Raw genomic sequence first — 15,832 nt, 5'->3', positions numbered from 1 at the left:
AAAATCCGTCTGGGGTGGGGGCAGGACTAACCCGCCCGGGTGGAGCCGCGAGTCCGGCCGCCGGGTTACGGGTTACGGGGAGGCCGGGTCCCGGCCATCCCGCCCAGTGGCAGCCGCGATCCAGTCTCTTCGCCCAGAGACGCCGCGTATCATACGCATCTTTATGTAGTTTTAAAAGATTTTATTTATCTATTCATGAGACACAGAGAGAGAGGGAGAGGCAGAGACCCAGGCAGAGGGAGGAGCAGGCTCCACGCAGGGAGCCCGACTCGAGACTCGATCCTGGGTCCCCGGGGTCACGCCCCGGGCTGAAGGCGGCGCCAAACCGCTGAGCCACCTGGGCTGCCCTATTTTTATATTTTTTTTACGATGAACTAATGAGGTGGTTGTGAGCATCCTCGGTGCCTCTGCGGGTCCTGGTGATGTGGTGATGGCTGCGGGGTGACCTGGAAAGGAGAATTAGGGTTCACTGACCCTGAGAACTGGGGAACGAGTCGTGCGCGTTAGGGTGGCGCCTGGCGATAACGGTGGAGCAGTGAAGTCGGGATGTCCCAAGTACTACCTGGAAGAAGACAGGTGTGGCTCAAGGGTAGCGGGAAAGGGCCCAAGGGGACACAGTTGGGCGCGGATTTGAGACCGATGGGGTGTGCTCGGGCGTCTTAGCAGGGCCCACTGCGCGGCCAGGGGCACCGGCGGAGAGCGGCGGGTGCTGGCTGGTGGGCCCTCGGGAAGCATCCGGGGACGTGCTGTCACCTGGGCCCTTTGCGCTGGCAGGAGGGGCTGCGGAGAGGCGTAAAGTAGCCTGGAGCGGAGGAAGGAGGACCGGACACGGACGCGCTCACACGGTGATGTAAGGTGACCGAGGCACAGGGTGTCGTCTAAGAAAGAAAAGGACAAAAGGAGACTTGATTATTTAAGTATGCTGGGTGCCCCCGGGTGGCCCGGAGAGGACAGACGGGTCCTTGAGGCCCCGAGCCCCGCAGCCGCCCGCAGCCCAGGCCTCTGGCTGTCCCAGGAGCCGCCCCGGTGGCAGGTGCAGCCCCAGCTCTGGGGAATGGGGAGGGGCGCCTGGGCCGGCCTCCCGCGTCCTCCGTCCGCTGCCCTCGGGGAGGTGCTCATGGGTCCCGCACGTGCGGCCAGCGGGCACCCAGACTGAGGGCCTCTTCCCTCCTGGGTCTGCCCAGGCCTCGGGTCACGCCTCCCATGGAGCAAGCTGGGAAAGCCCAGACTCCTCCAGGCCGCAGCTCAGGTGCACACGGGACCTCGGTGCCTCGGTGTCCCCTGGCAGGAGCTCGGGCTCCGGTGACCCGTCCGGTAAGGAAGGCCAGTAGGAGGTTGCGGCTCCGAGGAAAGATTTCAGTGAAAAACAAGGATTTCTCGTATTGGGACGAAAATGAGCAAAGTTCTTTGAATCTCCCCAGGGAAGAGCCCGCTGTCTTTCTGGAACAGTCCAGGAAAAGGCATCCTGCTTCCTTCCTAGCCGACTCCTTGGTATTCCGGAGCCCGACGGACGCGTCCTCCCACCTATAAAATCGAGCGGCGGCGGCGGCCTCGTCCCTGATTCAGGTGATGTGATTTTTTCCGCGTAAAAAAAATTTTTTTTCCCTGCATTTTTTCTCGACTCTTAAACCTTTAGCACCTGCAGGCAACAGAACTAATGAAGCTGTAAACATGTGAATGGGGGGGAGCTTGGAAACCACCGGCCTTGCTGAGTTTGTTGCCTTCGTTTTGAGGAGCACGTGTGCTCGTGGTCTACACCGCCTGCCCTCAGTGGAGCCGTATTTTCTGCTATTAAACTGGCTCCCCCGTCACGGATGCAATGAAGCAGGCCATTATTCCAGGGTGTTCCGGGACGGCCTCGGGTCTCAGGAGCCCCCTCCCACCCCCCCGCCCGGCTCCCGGAGCAGCCCGGCCTTGGCGCGGCGAGTGGCCGTGTCCTGGTCCCACTGCCCGGACGGGCTGCAGATAACCCTGCCCGGGGCATCGGCACAGGCTGAATTTATTCTCCAGGGTGACTTGGGGTTCCGCGTCCCTGCAGGGCCTGGAGAGGGGGGGCAAAGGCGTACAGCACCGCCAGGGTGCTCCCATCACGCGTGCCGTCGCACGGCCCCACAGCAAAAAGCCCCGCGCTGGCCGGGCTCAGGGAGTCCGCGGACGTGCCGTGCAGAATGGGCTGCTTGATTTTATGATGCGGCCGCGGGTTACACGCGAGACTAATAAAGGAACTCCATAAAGTGGGCTTGGAGCGGTGGGCCGCGCCCCTGCCAGACGGCGCGCTGCTCGGGCGGTTTACAGGGGGCGGCGGCCTGGCCCTCCTGGTTCTCAGCTCTTCAGGCCCTTCTGTACCGGGGCCTTTTTGTTGTTTTTTTTTTTTTTTTTTTAAGATTATTTATTTATTCATGAGAAAGAGAGAGAGAGGCAGAGACACAGGCAGAGGGAGAAGCAGGTTCTATGCAGGGAGCCCGACATGGGACTTGATCCCGGGTCTCCAGGATCACATCCTGGGCTGAAGGCAGATGCTCAACTGCTGAGCCACCCAGGCGTCCCTCTTTTTTTTTTTTTTTTTTTTTTTTAAGATTTTATTTATTCATGAGAGAGACAGGCAGAGACACAGAGGGAGAAGCAGGCTCCATGCAGGGAGGCCCGACGTGGGACTCGAACCCAGGTCCCCGGGTCACAACCTGGGCTGGAGGCAGATGCTCGACCGACGGAGCTCGCAGGAGCCCCCAAGGGAGGCTTCCTTGAGACACACCCAGCTGCCCCCTTGCATCAGGTTTGACCGCCTTAAAGGAGGGTTTTAAGCACAGGAATGACTTTCAGGGTCGAAGAGTATTTTGGGAAGAAAAAGACAAATGTTCACAATGTTTCCCCAGCGGGAACCGCATGTGCCATAGAGTGTGAATGAGAAGGAGACGCGGAGGCAGCGCCAACCCCACGGAGACCGTGAGCCTCCCGCACGGACCAACAGGCGCCGAAACCTTCCCACGAGTGAGTCTGGCCCCCTTTGTTGGGCTCAGACCTTTTTGCGCATCTCAGACAATTGGGTAAGAACCGCCGAGGGCAGTCAAAATTATTCCCAAATTCATCGTCTACAGATAACAATTCACGTGCAAACTTTTTTTTCTTTTCCTGGGCGTGTCTTGTAGATCTACGGATGCGAAAGATGCACACGCGGATGTCGTGCGCTACCTTTTTCGCCCGGTGATCTTCCCAGCGGTCACAATGTTAAAGAAAATCCGATTATTCAAAAAATATGCGATTATTATTGCCCAGAAGGTTGAAGGACTTCCCCCAAAGGAACCAGTGGAGAACGCAGAGTCTAAAGGTCCTCCAAGCAGGTCCCAGGACGGAAGGCCGCGTGCCGCAGCCCGTCCAGGTAAAGTTCTGGAAGGGCAGGTGTGAGAGCGCCCTGTCCCCTCTTCGGCGCAGGGAGGGAAGCGGGAGTCGTGGGGTGAAGGAGGGCTGGGGTCGCACATCCCACTTGTGATAACGGGACCGGGAAGGGAGCAGGCCCGAGCGCGCGATGAAAATGCCGAGTAGCCAAGACCGAGTGGGTGAGGACGGGGGAGCGGGGGGGAGCCTGGATCCCTGAGGCTGTCCCCACAGCAGGGAGCACAGCCCCTGGATCCCGGAAGGGGCCGCACCTGCAGCACAGTCACCTGCAGGCACCTGCTGCTGCCGCACCCCTCAGCCGGGGGCGCCTGAAGCGCTTGGCCACCAGCCCTCGGCGAGGGCCTGGGAGCTCCGCTCCGTGGTTCCTGGCGTAGTCACAGCCGGTGTGGACCCACCGTGACTGAAGCTGCGCACGAGGCGGGCAGGGGATGCAGGCAGCCGGTCCCCAGCCCCCCGTGTGCACCGAGGACATCGGGGTGCGTGGGGCAGGGCCAGGGCAGGCCGGGTGCAGCTTCGGGCATCCTCCTTGGCCCTGGTGCCTGGACATGGGCAGTTTTCCCTCCTTTGGACTCATTTTCTCCTTTTGGGGTCACCTCTCTGGCCGCCCCCGCCCCCTCTTTCACCCGGGGAACTGGTATCCTTCGCAAGCAGCATCCGGGGGACTCTCGGGCCCTCACCCTCCCTGAAGCCCGTGGCCGTGCTGAGGGTGCAGGTGAGAGGCCTGAAGGGGCTGGAGAACCTTCCGCGGTCGGGTCGCGTGACCTCTGCAGGACACCCGGGGTCCACTGCGACCAGGGACGCGGCCAGGGTGCAGCGGGAGCCCCACTGTGTGGACGCGGCCGACCCAGGGGTCACGGCCACCTCGGCGGGTGGGGGAGGACCCAGTCGGCCTCGGGGAGGTCCCGTGGCCCCGCCGCCTTTGTGAAAGCAGCCTTCCCGGGGATGCTTTTTTAACTTCTCTTTCTCCAGGGTTCAATAGACTCAGGAAAAGAGAACCTCGGGATTTTTCTTTCTTTCTTTTTTTTTTAAATCCACAAAAACCCCTCAAGACCCAAAAATCCAATTCTACTAACAAACCCTTTTATTTATTGGGCTCCTGTTAATTCCGGATTTGGAAAAATAGACCTGGAAGGGAGGCGGGCACTCACCACTTCATTATCTTTGAAGAAAGGTCCAGTAAATAGATTAACAGAGTAAACCAGATTAGGGAGGCAGGGCCCGGATTCGGCTAAGAACCAAAGTCTCCTTCAGCTGTCCGGCAGCTGGATTGCTTGCACGTTACTACGAAATGGGCAAGTTTTCTGTTTCCGAAAATGGATAATGTGGGGCCTCCGGGGGGGGGGGGGCGGCAGTTGGACACAAGATGTTGGCGTAGATCGGGTGTCCTCCTCGCGTGACCTCCTGGTGCCCGCGGCGCTGATGCTCGGGGTGGCCTGGAGCCGCGGGGGGACGCGGGCGGCGGCGGAAGGCTGGGCCAGGGTGGGGGGGGGAGCGTCAGCCCCTAATAAGGGGAAGGAAACAGGTGAGCCAGTACCTACTGCGCGCCTACCTTGTTTCCCCGCGCGCCTACCTTGTTTCCCCGCGGCTCCCTTATTACACTTTCCAGAGGTTTCATTTTTTTGCCAGTTGAAGGTCCGTGGCAACCTGCGTGGGGCTGGTCCTTTTTCCAACAGGATTTGCTCACGTCATGTCTCTGTGCCACAGCTGGGTCATTGTCACCAGGTCTTAGACTTTCTCCTTACTGTTAGAGTTGGCGCTGGTTCTCCATGATCGGGATCATGAAAACGTGCTTGAAAGCTCCGAAAATTGCATTTTTTAGCAATACGGTATCTTTAAGTCAAGGCATGCATATTATGTGTTATTTTTATTTTTATTTTTTAATTTATTTTTAGTTTTTATTTTAATGTTTTTTTTAAAAAAGATTTTATTTTATTTATTTATTCATGAGAGACACACAGAGAGAGGCAGAGAAGCAGGCTCCATGCAGGGAACCCGACGTGGGACTTGATCCCAGGGCTCCAGGATCACGCGCTGGGCCGAAGGCAGATGCCCAACCTCTGACCCCCCAGGCGTCCCACATATTATGTTTTTTATGAATGATGCTGTTGCACACTTCACGGATTGCAGGGTAGTGCAAACACGACTTTTATGCGCATTGGGAGGCCGAAAACAGGAAACCAAACCTCACTTGAGTGGCTTCACTGGGTGTTTATCGCCGAGCGTCTCCAAGGCGTGCGCGACCGGAGGGCTTCGTGCGGGTCACAGCCCTGTGTTGGCGATGGGTTGTCCTTGGTTCATTTTCCCCAGCTGGTTCCCACCCGTGTGCTGTGCCCCTGCAGGGACGGGGGGCGACAACGCAGGCATCCTTCCCACCCACCGGGCACTGCAGTGGGTGTGGTCCCGCGGGAGCTCTGCTGCGACCCCGGCGGGCGCCGGGCGCACCAGCGTGGAGTCAGACGTGCCCAGTCTGCAGAGTTTGCAAATAACTTGAAGTACGAATCTGCGTGTGGTTGTACCACCCGGAGGCACCTGCTGTTCACATCGCGGCTCGTTTCGTTTTCACCTTCTTTTATCTGTGTTTGCACTAACCTAATTTGGGACATTCCGTGTGCAAAGCTCTATACTCTACAGTCTCCGATGCCATGAAACATTTCGAGAATATGATTTAACTGCACAATGTTCCACCCCCTATTGATAAAGCGTCGCTTATTCATCGGTTTCCTTATTAGAGATGTAGGCTACGATTCTTGACTACCACGGACATTATTATAAAGAGAACTTTTAGGCACATGTCTGCACACCTGCCTGTCTGGGGATATGGCCCTTTAATGTACTTGGGGGATTTAAAGACTTGGGAAGCTGTTGATGGTACTACCAAATTTTTAAAAAATATTTTATTTATTTATTCACGAGCGACAGAAGACAGAGAAAGGCAGAGACACAGGCCGAGGGAGAAGCAGGCTCCATGCAGGGAGCCCGACGTGGGACTCGATCCCGGGTCTCCAGGATCACACCCCAGGCCGAAGGTGGTGCTAAACCACTGAGCCACTGGGCTGCCCCGTACTACCAAATTTTTTGTCGGAAGGTTGATCGTCTCTCTTCCAATCAGCAGAGAGGAATGCCTGATTTCTCACCCTACACTGACCGTAAGTATTGTTTTCAATATTTTACAAATTCAATTTAGAGGACGTGAGTTTCAGTTTTACTTTTACATATGTCTTTGAGCATTGGTGGACTTAGGGGTTTTTTTTAGCATTTATTTATTTATTTATTTATTTTTAATTTAATTTATTTATTTATTTTTATTCATTTATATATTTTTATATTTATTTATTTTTATTTTATTTATTTATATTTATTTTTATTTATTTATTTATATTTATTTTTTAATTTTTTAAATTTTTATTTTATTTATTTATTTATTTACTTACTTATTTAAGGGAGTGAGCACATGTAGGGGGAGGAGCAGAGGGAGAGGGAGACCCCTGCTGAGCGTGGAGCCCCACGTGGGACTTGATCCCAGGACCCCAAGATCATGACCTGAGCCGAAGGCAGACACTTAACCCACTAGGTGCCCCTGAACTTAGTTTTATGTATTTATTAGCAACTTAACTTCTTCTCTGGATTATCTGTTTACGATTTTGACCTTTAGAGAAACCTGAAGCCTTCGTGTTTTTCCTGTTGCTGTGCCATAGATACATTATTGAGGGTTTTAAAAACTCTTTAAAAATCAACTGCATTGGGATGTCCGGGTGGCTCAGCAGTTTCGCACCTGCCTTCGGCCCAGGGCGTGATCCTGGAGTCCCGGGATTGAGTCCCCCATCGGGCTCCTGCATGGAGCCTGCTTCTCCCTCTGCCTGTGTCTCACCCTCTCTCTCTGTTATCTCTCATGAATAAATAAGTAAAATCTTTTAAAAAAAATCAAAAAAATAAAATCAACTGCATTTTCTTTTTTTTATGTCACACCCTCTACGGCCGCCTTCGGAGAAAGACCGGTCCCAGATGTAAAGGGGCAGTTCCCTCAAACACGACCTCGGTTATTTTGGGTTATTGAGTCGTTTTTATTTTGTGTAAAGAATGCACAAGAAACTGTGAGCCTAGGTTTTCCTCAGCACACTTGCTTCCCATTAAGCGGAGCTTTTGTGCCGAAACAGACTTGCAGACCCCCCAGAGCCGACCGGGCTGCTGGCCGTAAGATGCACAGGGCCTGGCGTCCGCGAGGAAGGACGGGACCCCTGTGGCACGTTGCAGGAGGTCAGACCATACACCTCACGCGGTGCGGAGCGGGGTTATTCCCATAACTGCTCTCCCCATCGTGACTGCAAACGTCTGCCTGAAGGCCGGGCCGCGGACAAGACGGAGGAGAGCTCTCTGGTTTGGTGCAGTAGATCCTCTACAACCGTGGCTTTCAGACTTTTTTTTTTGGATCAGGACACTCGGCGAGGGGACCTTTTGTTTCATAGGCCGGTGACACATGCGTGTTGGGAACCGAAGCGACATTTCACGATGCAATACTTACTGCGCAAGATACGCTCTGATATCTGCCGTCTCCTCTTTTATTTCATTGAAGCAAAAGTGCTGACGCTTCTCGTCAAATTGATCCCTCAATCCATTAGAGGGTCGTGACTTATCGAGTGAAAAGTCCCCGTGGGGAGCTGCCCAGAACAGCACGTCCGCGGAGGCCGTCGTGAGGGTCCCCGTAGCCGCCGGCCACAGCGTAAAGTGGTACGTAGGATTTTTTTTTCCCAGGATGAGATTAAAAATAGGTGTTTTAATCCTGGTTGACCTCTGTCCTTAGCGCCTGCACGTCACTGCCCCCCACACCCACCCCCCGTAGTGGATTTGGGAGCGTCCAGAATGTGGCCCCGTAAGGCCAGGCCTGGAATCCCGTAACCAATGTCTCCTGGACCATCTGAGCTGGGCCGAGCTAAGCCTGGGACAGGGCGTCATCCTTCAGCAGCTTCCCAGGACCCCTTGGCTGCGCACACAAAGAGGACCCGGCTTTTCTTGTTTGGGCCTTTGCTCCTTCCTATTTGATTGAATTTGAAGAGGAACTGTTTGCCTTGGGCTGCACATCCTGAATCATAATCAGGATGCTGCTGGCACAGAAAACCTGCTCCCACCCTTCGCCTGAAATAACCGAACAGGGGAAGTTAGAGTCCCTCCCGTCTCCAACCTTAAAGAAAGAGGCTCGTAATTCATGGTGTGCTGGCGATACATCAAAAGTCAATCCAGTCACTTACAGGAAAATCGAGGAGGGCAGAACAATGAATATGGAGTGAGACTCAAACACCTCATTAAAGGGACAAACTGTCCCGCTGACCCGAGAATAGAGATCCTGACGTATTTGTTACCGGAGTCCAGGGGCCTCCAAGATGCTTCCCCGCCCGTGGGGTAAGACGGGGGCAGAGGCCACGCCCTCCGCTCTTTTCCGTTCTTTGGCAGATATGCGTTTCCTTTATTTAGTTATTTGTTTGTTTGTTTATTTATTTATTTATTTTTAGATATGCTTTTCCTGACCTGTCCATCGGGGACGGTGCTCCTCAGGCACGTTGGTTCCCACGTCGCCACAAACTGGGTGGCGTAAAGCCACAGCGACGTCGTCCCTTGCAGCTCTGGAAGCCGTGGGCTGGGAGCAGGGTGTCGGCAGGGCCACGCTCCCTCTGGAGGCCCCGTCCCCCAGCCTCCGGCGGCCCCGGGCATCCTTGGCTTGTGGGTGCATCGCTGGGTCTGTGCCTTCAGCTTTGTGTGGCCGCCCCCCTTCCCGAGTGTGTCTCCCGGGAGGATAACCGACCCTGTGTTTGGGGTCCTCCTGCCGAACTCAGCCTGACCTCACCTGGAGATCCTGCATTCACTTACCTTTGGGAGGACCCGTTGGCCAACGAAGACGATGCACATGGATCCGGGGGGTTGGGACTGGCCATCTCGTTCGGGGCCCACCACCATCCGACCCACTTGGGGGGTACAAAGTCGGAAAGGACAGGGCTGCTGTCCTCCAGGAGCTCAGCGTAGTGCGGGAGGCAAATAATGGAAGGACAAGGGGAAAAGAGCAGGTGCAGTGCTGTGCTGCAAGGGCCGGGGCATCTGAGCAGGGTCTGCGTGGGGCCTCGGGGTCGCGTGCTGCTTGGGCGAGGACGGCTGTGCGTTTGTTTGTTTTTTAATCTCGGACTCTACTGTTTCCTGGCATTTGGAAATCATCGCAGAAGCCATCAGGTGGACCAGACAAGTCCAGGTTGAGTAGAAAGGGTCAACGCTGGCCTGGTCGGAGTTCTTGGGTGTGGGTTCTGGGCCCCCCCAGCCTGTCAGCCAACTCGGGGTGGAGGGGGCAGGTCCCGAAGCAGACCTGAAGCCCAAGGCCTGGCTGAGATTCTTGGGGCTCCGCGGCTGGGACGTGAGCAGCTGGATGGAGGGAGGGGGCCCTTGGCTTTGTCTGTGATGGAGAATGGAAAAGAAGTGCACTTGGCCTGCTCCCAGGTCGGAGGGCGAGGGTGCCCCGTGTGTGCGAGGCGCCCCGGGCCCCGGAGGCTGCCCAGCCGAGCCCCCCTTTGCTGTAAGGACGTGGGCCAGGTGCGTCTCTGCACCTGTGTGCTGGGGGGCGGCTCCTGAGCATCCTCACCGCGGATCTGCCAGCGACGCAGTGCAGGGGGGTGTTCACTTCCGTTTCCCGGACCCCGTTTCTACAACCTTTGTGAAGGTCACCGGCAGGTCTTTCCACCCTCCTAGGACTTGACCTTCTTCGGGACCATTTCTCACGTCAAACAGGTTTGTGGTGATAGACACTATAAAAATAGCAATTTGGATGTAAAGTGTTTGCTGTTATGGAGAAAAAAGTCTTCTTTTTTTAAAAAAAAGATTTATTTTATTTATTTTAGAGAAAGGGGGGGTGGGGGGCAGAGGGAGGGAGAGAACCTCAGGCAGAGTCCCTGCTGAGCTCAGAGCTCAACGTGGGGCTGGATCCTGCAGGACCTGAGCCCAACCCAGAGGGAGACACCAACCCCGAGCCACCCGGGCACCCTTTATTCTTAAGGAGCAGAGGCTGAAGTGTTTGGGGCTGACGTCTTATGTCAGGCGCTTCAGCGAAAGTGTAGATAAAATATCACAAAAATGGTAAGAAGTGCTCAATCTAAGAGGAAGGCATATGGGTGTTCACTGTTCTGTTTGTTCCGTTTTTCTCTGTGCTTGAAAGTAGTTGTGATTCAGAGCTTGGGAAAGATCGAGAGGAGAAAGTTGTTTTGTTTTGTTTTGTTTTTTAAGGTTTTATGTATTTATTCATGAGACACAGAGAGAGAGAGGCAGAGACCCTCAGAGGGAGGAGCAGGCTCCACGCAGGGAGCCCGATGCGGGACTCGATCCCGGGACCCCGGGGTCACGGCCTGGGCTGGAGGAGGACGCCCCACCGCGGAGCCCCCCAGGTGTCCTGAGAGAAGAAAATTCTTGATGTAAAGTTTCTTGACTGATGTTTCATGGATTCCAGGAGAAAGGTGGGTGGGTACCAAGGGTTAGGAAGCTTCTAAATCTAGGTGTGAGCTTCTGTGCTGTGTGTGTTTCACTGTGGGGAAAGGTTCCCTGTTTGTGGCTCTTTACTGCCTCTCAAATGCTCTATGACTGCTCTTCCCCAAAGTTAGACACTATTACTTAAAACTAGAAATAGGGCAGCCCGGGTGGCTCAGCCGTCCAGCGCCTGCCTGCAGCCCAGGGCGTGACCCCGGGGTCCCGGGATCGAGTCCCGCATCGGGCTCCCCGCAGGGAGCCTGCCTCTCCCTCTGCCTGTCTCTCTGGGTCTCTCATAAATACATAAATAAAATCTTTAAAAATAAATAAATAAAAATAAAGTTGGAGTCAAATCATAAATATGAATTCTATATGATGATCCCTTTCTATCCGTCACCTCATTTCTTGAGCTGTCTTTGCTTTACTAAAGTCCAGTTTGCACGCGAGGTGGTATCAGCCTCGGGTGCACACATAGTGACTCCGCGACCGCGCACGTTATGCGCAGCTCGCCACGGCCGTGTGGCCACCCCGTCGCCGTGCGGTGCCATCGCAGAATCGTGCGCTGTGTTCCCTGTGCTGTGCTTTCATCCCTGTGACTTATTTATTTTATAACTGGAAGTTTGTGCCTCTTAAATCCTTCACCTTGTCCCCCCCCCCCTTGACACTCCCCCTCGATTTCTCTTAATTAGTCCTTTTCCTAGCATTGTTGAATTCTTAGACGTTTTCGTAAGTTTGAAACGCGGGTTGCCGACGCGGACGAATCTGTTTTCTCTCGCCCTAACTTGAAACCGAAACAAATCTTGTGTCTTTGTAGATTATAAAAATAACATGGGCTCACTACATACTACTTATAAAATACAGGAATATGTAAAGAAGGAAATAAGGTTTCCATTAACTCACGCTCCAGAGGTAACCACTATTAATATTTCGGTGCATTTGAGGCTTTTTGTACGTGTGCACCTATGTGCTTATGTGTGAAACAGAATTGAATAAGACTGAACGTGCGGGTTTACGTTATGCAAAAAAAAAAAAAAAAAACATGTTAAATTCCTTTACGTTTTAATGTTTCCCCGATTTTTATAGAGAATTTTTCATAAAGAAAGGATTTTTCCGGTCTTTGTATTAAATATGGCCGTTCAAATACACATTTTAGATATTTAGCGAAGACCTCTTTCCCTTCCTCTCCTGAATAACTTGGTGCCCTTAGTAATAGGATTTATGTGAAGTGCCTAGAGTCGAATTTATTTTGTTCCATCGAGTTGCCTCCCTGAGATGGGTAAGAAAAAATAATTTTAAGTCCGTTCTGCTTATTGAGGATGGAACCGGGGCACAGGTAACCCCAACCTGTTGGAGGTCGAGGAGTCGGGGCCCGGAAGGGCACACCGAGCGGGTGGGCGGAGAGACCCGCAGTGTGACACTCGCCCTCTTCTTGGGACTTTCGGGGGCATTTCGTGGCCGTGGCCACGTTTGGATTTGCACGGTTATTTGTTTACTTATGCTAATGATGCAAAGCCCCAGCAAGTGCCTCGCACTTCATCGGCCCAAAACAAATACTAATTCCGTCACGTCCTGATGGACGAGAAGCTCTCGGGCCGTCTGTGCATTGAGCGCATGAGAGCACGGGAGCCGGCCCTGGTCAGCCCCTGAGCTCAGGGAACTTGCTGGAGGAGCCTCCGGCCTCGTTTGCTCGCCTGTTCCCGTCTTCCTAATGGTCCTAATGGGAACCTAATGGTTCCGGTCTTCCTGGGGAGTCGGAGGATCCCGCGAACCTGCCCCTGTAAGAAGGGCTGACGTGGGCCAGAGGCTGGCGTTTGCAGGCGTGTCTGGTGCGTCCGGTCCGACGTCCCGCTTGGAGCCCGCATTTGTGCGCCGGGCCCCGTCCCCATTTTGCAGATGAGGATCCAGGCCCGGAGAAGTGGAATAGCGGGGCCAAGGCCACAAAGGTTAGACGAGTGAGTGGGGATTTGGAGCGAGGAAGCCCAGGGCTCTCGGGCATCGGTGCACCGGCCTTCCCGCAGCGTCTCGACGGCCGCCGTGTGCTGACTCCCGGGTGGACGCTCGCCGAGTGACGCCACGCGAGGGTCTCCCAGGGCGGCTGGCTGGAGGGCACCGAAGACGGTCCTGTTGGGGCAGAGGAGACGCCCTTGTTTGCAGGGCAGACCTACCATCTGGGCCTGACGTGCCATTCTTTAGGGACAGAAGCTTTAACACCCACGTTTGAATAACCTCTCGGAAGAAGGGCTGATCTGGGGCCGATTTCCGCTGCTCCCTGTTCCCATCAGCTGCGGGGTTGGGCGGCTGCCAGCCCGATGACTCTTCCCCCAGATGCAAGAGGGCGAAGCACGAGGGTGTTACCAGGAACCGAGACCTGGATGGGCTTGCAGGGCTGGGCGCCCGGCCGAGTCACACCCAGGCGGTGGGCGCTTGCCAGCTTCAGGGCGAAGCCCTTGCCCCCGAGAGGCTGGGCAGGGCGGGCGGCTCTTTGCTTGCTGACTCTCTCGTCTCCGGGGCAACAGGCTGGAGCAGACTGGTCACCCGTGGGAATGCGCCTCCTGAGTCAGCGGGGCCTGCATGGCCCCGGGCGCGGCCCGGGTCTCCTGGGGGGCCCCTCGCAGGCGCCTTTGATCACGGAGGGGCTGAGGGCTGGAGCCGCAGGCCAGGGGCGGCTTGTTCTGAGCCACATTAGGTCCCTGCAAAGTGTCAACTTTTAGGACTTTCCGTTGGGCTGCGGCTGTTGGTATAAAGCGTTTCGGGTACGGACGTTCCAGACCGTTAGTCTACGCGTGACCATCAGACAGAGGCCGGACACGCCGGTTCCAGGATCCACTCCGATTTGCTGCATAGATTGGGACGGTCACTTTCTCCCTTCCAGGCCTCGGTTGCCTCGACTGGAAAATCCAAATCACTCCGCCCTACCTGTACCACCGGGTTGTGCTGGGACCCACGTGACACGGCGACCTCAAAATGGCCACTAAACGGCAGGGACCGGTTGGCCTGCAGCTGGGCCTTAGCAGCCCGGCTCCTCCTGGTTGTTCTGCTCGGGGGTGTCTGACCGGCCCAGCCTCAGGGCAGGTGCGATTTTGCTGAGAGAAATGGCTGGATTTCTGATCTCCGACAAAAGGGAGGCGCGCCCCGGGGAGCCCACGCTGCGGGCCGTGGCATCCCGCCACCCCTGCCCCGTCTGGGGCCTCCCCCATCTCCACCCTTGGTGGATTAGGCTCTCATTCCATCGGGGGCGGGGCGGGGAGGGCTTCCCTACCCAGAGCCTCCCAGTCTTCCGTGGCGCAGGCAGTTAGCGAGCTCTTCCTCGCTGGGGCTCCCGTTCGCGAGGGGCGCCGCCCGGTGCAGGGCTCCTTGGGACGGGGAAGAGTTGCACCTATGGGACCGGAAGAGGAGCCGGAGGGCCCGGGAGGTCAAAGCCCCCGATGGTGAGGACCAGAGTACAGCGCGGAGGGAGAAGGAGAGGGGATGACACCGGCCCAATGGCGCCTGTGCTGGACCCAGTCTCCTTCCCAAGGATTTTTGGCAGGAACAATGCAAACTTACGGCCGATTTACGGGGGTGGCCTGCATTCCCGTTCCTTGTGCGTCGGCGTGTCGCCGCTGTTGCACCAGCTCAGGCTCCGGATGGCTGCACAGGGGAAGCCGGCCACGAGGCCCGGTGCCCAGGAGCTCTGCACTCAGGTCCAAGCAGGGCAGGGCCCCAGGACATTGGCGGGGAGAGTGAACGTAAAGGGATGTGTCTCTGGAGCATGAGGCTGGTCTTGACGACCTGACGTAGGGGAAGGGAGCCAAGTCCGGAACGTCCCAGCTTTCCCTCCCTTCCCCTACTCTCCTGGGGAAGGCTTCGGCTCAGTATAGGAAAGATCTTTGTGTAAGTCGAGACACCTGGACGTGGCGAAGAAGCAGACACTGGCCAGTCGCAGGAAGGAGCCCGTGGCGGGGACGCAGACGCAGACGGGGGTTGCCTTGAATGCTCTCTGCCCAGGTCCCGGAGGCCCTGACGGAGCCCAAGGACGGGCTGCGCAGAGTCACGACCCCGAGCTACCTGACGCCCACTCCTCAGTGCCCGGAGCTCCTCTGTCGTGAAAATACCCTTTAGGGCTGTTGTGCTGGATCTTTCTCAACAGCAATAAGCCTTTGAGGCTGTAAAGTTCCACTTCCCTCTGGTTTTGCTGGGAGGGCAAGATGGCCCACGTCTGTCATCCTGGTTTCTGACTAGCCCCCTTTTTTTCATGATCCTTATTCCTTCTTTATTCTTAGTTTGTTGCTCTTGGCACAAGACTTTGTGTGGATGTGTTCATAGCAGTCACCCTCTGCCTTGAGAAGCATGTGGAATGTTTTAGGGATATTTTTATGAAGTCTTGGGCCATATTTTTTATGGCTGGAAATTAACCAGAGAACTGCAAAAAAATACAGGCCCGCTTCCTCGGCTTCAGGGCCTGAGGATGAGTCCTTCGCGCCTCCTACTCCCGTGTTCCCGTCTCTGGGCCAGGGGCGCTCCTTGGACCCGATCCTTCTTCTCTGACGGGACGCTGGGGTTCCCTGCAGCTCCGCGCTCTTCTTGCCCAGTCTCAGGCCCTCTTCTCACCTCCTAGATCTTGTCATTCTCCTTGACCTCCCTCGCTTCAGTCCTTGCCTCGCCCCACACCCCGTATTCCTTCCATCAGAAATCCTCGCTCCTGCAGCTGAAGTTACCTGCTCATCACGGAGTTCACACATGCTTCCTGTAAGGACGCTTGGAGGTCACGGATACCGGGTGGGGTTGGGGTGTGGGCTTCGTTCGTTCTGCGACAGTGTCAGCCGTTTGGGCTGCTGTTCCTCTTGAGAGATGAGGTCCCGGGGTGGTGACCCCCGGGGAGCACCCTTCTGCTCAGCCGTGCTCGTAGAGTCTGGGTCCGTTTCCACATTTTAATCACTCTGATCATTCCTTTCAGGCTCCAAAGCAA

At 55.6% G+C, this 15,832-nt stretch overlaps 1 long non-coding RNA gene across 1 annotated transcript; it reads left to right on the top strand.

Annotated features, from left to right (window-relative positions):
• The first annotated feature begins 1,426 nt into the window (after window positions 1–1,426).
• LOC112925349 (uncharacterized) lies at window positions 1,427–11,916 on the top strand. The gene is made up of 6 exons (XR_003236100.2): window positions 1,427–2,773; window positions 2,874–3,044; window positions 3,147–3,376; window positions 6,313–6,539; window positions 7,385–8,787; window positions 8,898–11,916. It is a non-coding gene; the product is annotated as an uncharacterized lncRNA (long non-coding RNA).
• The last annotated feature ends 3,916 nt before the right edge of the window (window positions 11,917–15,832 follow it).

This window comes from Vulpes vulpes, chromosome 11, assembly GCF_048418805.1.
Source record: "Vulpes vulpes isolate BD-2025 chromosome 11, VulVul3, whole genome shotgun sequence".
Lineage (NCBI taxonomy): Eukaryota > Metazoa > Chordata > Mammalia > Carnivora > Canidae > Vulpes > Vulpes vulpes.
Note: the sequence above shows the minus strand (reverse complement) of the source record. Positions and strands in the feature narration are given on the sequence as shown.